Genomic DNA, 6228 nt, shown 5'->3' with positions numbered 1-6228 from the left:
AAGCTATGGTATAATTTTTTTCCCCTCTTTTAGGTCTGTTAATAAACTTCTTTAGATTCTTTCAAGTTTGGTGCCTGCTTTGCGTTTCTCCTAATTCTTATCTCACAGAAGATAAACAGTAATGAGTATTTTGGACCAAACCACTACAGTCTCCAAACCACTGAGCCCAGGCATCTCCACCTCCACATACTGATCCTGTAGTTGAGGTCTCTAAGCCCCATCATTCTTTGATTCTTATTTTACCAACTGCTTCTCCATAGGGCTGCAAATACCTGCTTTCACCATGTTAGCATTTTCATCTCACCTAATCCCTTATATTTCCATGAAAATCAAAGAATTGCCATACCAGGGACATGAATTGCCATATTTGTGCAGAAACCATTCAAAATTCAAACCGTCTAAAACAAGTCAGAGAATGTTCCAACATTTCTGCATGAAAGATTCCCCAAGTGGGTCAGTGGCAGACTCTCCCAGGATGACCTCACAGATGAGGATGGGGTTTTTCCTCTGGGTCTGAGACTCATGGAGGTCAGACAGAAAGAGCATTTTCCAGACTTCCTGAGGGATGCCTAGAAAAGGATACAGGAAGGCAAGGGAAGGGATCATGGTGGTTTGTAGAGGCACAAGTTTGAGAAAACAGAGAGAGAACGGCATGAAGGGAGCTGGTGGCTCTGCATCTTCTCCTGCCATGGCAGAGCACACAAACAGCCCATCCCTGGGTCCCTTTCTCTGCTGGCTGGGCTTTGGCCTGGCCTGGAAACCTCCCAAGGTCCCTCCCAGGAGGAGTCCCTGTGCATTCCCCTCCCCCATGGCTCTGCCCCTCCTGATCCAGCAGCTGTGGGGCAGCAGAGCTGGGGCAGGGCAGGGACAGGGCGGGCTCTGACAGGGCCCATGAGGCCACTGCCAGGAGGTGACAGCAAGGACAGTTTGCAAAGGGGAAATGTAGAAATGGTGACTTTGTTGTTTTTAGGCAGAGAAAGCTTGGCTGGAGCGTGTGAGGAGGATGAAAGACAAGGGGTGTTGGGTGAAACAGGATGTTCAGCCAGGAGATGAGGAAAGATTTTTCCCCAGTTGCAGGGCTGGTGCAGAGCAGGGTGGCCATGAGCCCAGCCGGCCTCCCTGTGTGCCAGGGCTGGTCAGGTTGTGCAACAGAGGTGCCCCAGAATCAGAGCCCAGGTGGGGCCTCTCCCTGCTGCCGCACTCCTTCACCTCCCCAGGGATGGAATTCCTGTTGTGTGGGGTCTCTGATGTGCTGGGTGACCTCACAGTGCTTCCTGGCCACAATGTCTGCTGAGGGCCAGCCAGGCTGCTGCACTGGGAGTGACCTCACAGCCATCACCATTCCAGCCCTGTCCCCTGGGCCTGGCTCTCCCCTTTCCTCTGCCCCTCTCTTGTCTCTGCTGGCATGAGCAGTTTTGTCATTAATATCTTGTCCCCAGGTTATGGGGCCAATTGCTTCCCAACCAGGCTCCTGGAGCAGAAGAGGCTTCACAATCCCCGTGTGAACACTGAGAGACGAAGGGCAAATGGGAAATTATAGCAGATTGTGATTGCAAAGGGGCTGAGTGGATGGGGGACAGCACCTTTCTGGGGAAAATGTGGGGCATTTGGGTTGTAAAACACCAGATCTGCACAGAGCAGGTTGGAAGCAAATTTGATCTGAGCATTTGCTGTATCAGGGACAGAGCCCCTGGGCACAATGTGCCTTGGTCTGCTCATGGGGCTGTGGGACCTCACCCTGTGCATATTCCTGTCTGTGCTCCTCTCAGGGATCTTTTCCAGAGCAGGGAGAGGCACCAGGATTGCTTTGTTGCTGTGCTGTGGGATATCAGTTTGTGCTGTGAGAACATCAAGGGCAGTGGGGGTCATTTGGGATGTGTCTCCAGTGCTGCTCTCCTGCCCTGGCCTCGGGTGCTACCTCTGGGAATTCATTAATAATTGTGCCCAGCCTGTGGGGGGAACAGGGGAGGGTGATGATTTTGCCCAGCCTTTCACCCCCTTCTCCTCCTTCAGGCCTTTTCCAACAGCTTTGGGGAATTCTGAATTCCCTCTGGATGTTAAGGAAATCCTGTTCTTGCTGCTGTGTCTGCCGGGTCTCCTCAGTGGGGTCCACACCATGTTTAGAGTCAGGACAGAAGTTTCCAGGACGGTCATTCAGAGACCTGCCCCGAGGGTGGATAGTCACGAGTGGCATGGAATGTGGGAGGGAATGGGCCAGTATTTGGAGAACTCCTCTCCTCCAATGGTTTGGAAGTTCACCCCTGAACAGCCACAGGACCCCATTAAAGTGATAGAATACGTGAAGGAAAATGCTGCAGCAGCTCCAGAGAGGTGCAAAGTGATGCAGCCTGCTGGGCCCTGGCTACTGTTTCTGGGACACTGCTGGTCACTGGACAGCACCCTCAGGGGGAGGAGGAGGAAAGCAGAGCAACAGGCACCGTGGGCATTCCAACTGCAGCTGAGCCAGAGGAACAGCCCCTGCCGGAGCAGCTCCTGCTATACAGGAGAAGAAATCTGAGACCAAATCATCACCAATCCCTCAGTGAGGGATGAAGAGGAAGAGGCAGGGCCCTCACAACAGGAGGAAGAGGCAAGGCCACAGATAATCACCCACTCCCGGTCCTCAGGTGAGCTGTGAGATGTGTGAAAAGATTTCAGCCGCCAGTCGGGAGAGCCCCTGGTGACCCGGCTGCTCCGTGCTGGGATATCGCGGCTCCCATGTGGAGCTGGATGGTGGTGAAGCCAAGCAGCCAGGATCCCTGTCCCGGGATTTGGGCATTGACCAGGTGTAAGGACCTGATAATAAGAAAAATGCCTCAAAAATTGCTTTGTCATTGTGTCTGCTCATTGTAATCTCTTTGAACACCTGGAGACTGTGTCCCCCATGTTTTCCTTGTCCCCCATTCTGTGTCCCCCATCCAACATCCTCCAAGTCCCCACTCCATGTCCCCCATTTCATGTCCCCCACCTCCTGTCCCCCATTTCCCCCATCTTCCGTGTCCCTCATCCCATTCCCCCCTTCCATGTCCTTATCCTGTGGCCCCCACTCCATGTCCCATCTCCCATGTCCCCTTGTCCCCCATCCCATGTCACTCATCACCCATCCCCCATGCCCCAAATCCCCCATGCCCCACATTTCCCTCTCCATCCCATGTCCCTCATCCCCATCTCCCATCCCCCACATCCCCCCATTCCCATTCCATCTGCCCCATCCCACATCCCCCATATCCCCATCCCATGTCTTCAATTCCATGTCCCATCCCATTGTCCCACACGCCCATATCCCCCGTTCCATGTCCCATCCCATTGTCCCACACCCCCATATCCCCTATTCCATGTCCCATCCCATTGTCCCACACGCCCATATCCCCTATTCCATGTCCCATCCCATTGTCCCACACGCCCATATCCCCCATTCCATGTCCCGTCCCATTGTCCCACACCCCCATATCCCCTATTCCATGTCCCCCATTCCATGTCCCATCCTGTTGCTGCCTGTTCTGAGCTTCCCCTCCCATGAGGACACTTGCCTCTGCCATGTGCTCTGAGCTCCTTTGTTCCAAGCTCGGGCAAACCCAAATGTAACTCAGACTCTTTAGCAGTGTCTGATTGGCCGGTCACCCCGGGTCTGCCCCCAGTCCTCCCCTTTCCCCTTCTCCGAATAAAAGAGAGGGTCAAGGGAGGCCCCGCCTCTCTTGGCTCTGCTACCCCTTCTGCAAACGCCTCTTGTCATCTGTTTCTTTTGAAAGCTTCTAACTGTGGGAAATTGAGCGAGCAGACAGCTGTATTTCTCCCTCTTTGCTTCTGCTGGAGGTATTTGCTTTGCAGCTGACACAGTTACCGATTTTAGAGCTACTGAAATGCTGGATTGCCCGTGCCACCTCTCTGGGTTGTTTGAGGCTTTCTAAGGCATTGAACTACTAGCACAAGCCGGTAAAAAGCTGAAAAGATACCTCCCTCACCATCCCACTTGTCCCACACCCCCACGTCCCCCATTCCATGTCCCCCATTCAATGTCCCATCTCTCCTCCCTGCCCCAGCCCCGTATCCCTGCCCGTGACCCCGCGGTGTCACCACGATGTCACAGAGGCCCCACCGAAGTCACAGTGCCACCAGCAGCATCACCGAGTGTCCTAGGGACACAACAGGAGCTAGGCTGGTGGTGGGACATCCCACACCCCCCACATCCAGATCCCACATCCTGATCCCACATCCTGAGAGAGTGCAGAATGACCTCTCACCCTCCTGTACCCCTGGGAATGTCAGATCTGTCAGGATCCTGACTCAGTTTCCCTCAATTCCCAGAGTGGAAGGAAATTTGGGACGTGGTGGCCGACTTTGTCCTGGACCAGCTCCTGCTGCGGAACAAGGTCACCCCAGTTCCCCCACCATGTTCCCTCCTGGGGGTCGAGGTCACCTCTGGCTCATTCCAAAATCCTGAAATTCCACTTCCAGGGTGAGCAGATCCCAAAATCCCAAAGTTCTGCTTGCAGGGGGTACAGATCTCAAGATCCCAAAACTCCGGTTCCATGGAACGCAGACCCCAAAATCCCAAGTTTCCACTTCAAAATCCCAAAATTCCACTTCTGTGGGGAAGCAGATCCCAAAATCCCAAAAATTCCGGTTGCAGGGGGTGCGGATCCCAACCCTTGGCACCCTGGATGTGCTGCCCTGGCAGGCGCAGGTTGGGGACATGGAGGTGACAACGCAGAGGCCGATTTTTTGCCTGGCCAGGAGTTTGGTCCAGAGCCACAATTTGATGGATGACTGGGAATTCCAGCCCGGTAGGACCATGGGCATTCTGAGGTGGACACGGATGGAGGGGGAGAGTTGAGGGAAGGGGTGGAAAATGGGGAGTTGAAAGGTGTGAAAAGAAACCAAAAAAATGTGAGGACACCCTAAAAATCCATGAGGAGATGCCAAAAAACCACAAGGAGACCCCTAAAAAATACAAGGAGATCCCAAAAATCACAAGGAAACCCCCAAAAAACCAAGAAGAGATCCCAATAAAATGCATGAGGAGCCCCCCAAACCCATGAGGACACCCTAAAACGGCCCATGAGAAGAACCCAAAAATCACGAGGAACCCCAAAAAAACTGTGAGGAGACCCAAAATATTTTACAAGACCCCAAAAAGCACATGACAAGAACCCAAAAAAACTAGAAGAAGACCCCATAAACCTACGGGAAAACCCCCAAAATCATGAGAAGACCCCATAAACCCACGGGAAAACCTCCCAAAACCCATAAGAAGAACCCAAAAAACCATGAGAAGCCCACAAAAATCATAAGGAGACCCCATAAACTCCAAGAAGACCCCCAAAAAGCACACAGTGACTACATAAAACCATAAGAAGACCCCAAACGACCATGAGGAGACCCCCAAAATACATTACAAGACCTCGAAAAAGCACGTGGCAAGACCCAAAAAACCATGAGACCAGAAAAAACAACATGAAGACCTCAAAACCACAAGGAGATCCCATAAAACAATGAGGAGATCCCCCAAAATATAGGGATATCCCATTAAACCATGAGAAGCCCCCCAAAAAAACACATTTTGCCATTAATGTAGTTATAAAAAAATTTTATTATCCTTCAGAGAAGCAGCCAGTTAAGTTCTAATGGAGCTCTCACCCCTCTAATTTTCTTTCTGCGTGACCTAACAACATCCTTAAACATTTCCTGAGTTTCCTACCCCTCTGCCCAAAGGTGATGCACCCGCTTTATTTTTTCCCCTGAGTGCCTGCAAAAGCTCCTTGCCCACTCCAGGCTGGTCTTCTTCTCGGCCAGCTCATCTTTCGGCACATAGGGACAGCCTGCTCCTGTGCCTTCAGGATTTCTTTCTTGTCGTGTGGCCATTGTTTCTGGACACCTTTGTTTTTAAGAGCTGTTTTCCAAGGTACTCCCCAAATCTGCGTCCTGAATAGGCCAAAGTCCACCCTCCAGAATTCCAGTGTAGAAGGTTTGTTGATTCCTAATGGAACCATGGAGAGCATTGTGACATTGTGGGGAATCATGGAACCATGGAGAGCATTGTGACACTAAGGAAACTCATGGAACCAAGACGACCACTGGGACACAATGGAACCTCATGGAACCAAGCCTCCATGATGACTTTGGAGGGCCTCATGGAGCACAGGATCCATTGTGACACAGCAGGACCTCGTGGAACCAAGGAGCCTTTGTGACACTCCAGATCCACATGGAACCCAGGGTGCACTGAGA

At 52.1% G+C, this 6228-nt stretch overlaps 1 long non-coding RNA gene across 1 annotated transcript; it reads right to left on the bottom strand.

The window, feature by feature from the left end:
* Window positions 1-354: 354 nt before the first annotated feature.
* LOC138102048 (uncharacterized) lies at window positions 355-3627 on the bottom strand. Its single transcript, XR_011147294.1, has 3 exons — window positions 3531-3627; window positions 2611-2796; window positions 355-569 (listed from the first exon to the last, which is right to left on the bottom strand). It is a non-coding gene; the product is annotated as an uncharacterized lncRNA (long non-coding RNA).
* Window positions 3628-6228: the final 2601 nt, after the last annotated feature.

The sequence above is a fragment of the Aphelocoma coerulescens genome, unplaced genomic scaffold, assembly GCF_041296385.1.
Source record: "Aphelocoma coerulescens isolate FSJ_1873_10779 unplaced genomic scaffold, UR_Acoe_1.0 HiC_scaffold_60, whole genome shotgun sequence".
NCBI lineage: Eukaryota > Metazoa > Chordata > Aves > Passeriformes > Corvidae > Aphelocoma > Aphelocoma coerulescens.
This window is presented reverse-complemented; position numbering and strand designations above follow the sequence as displayed.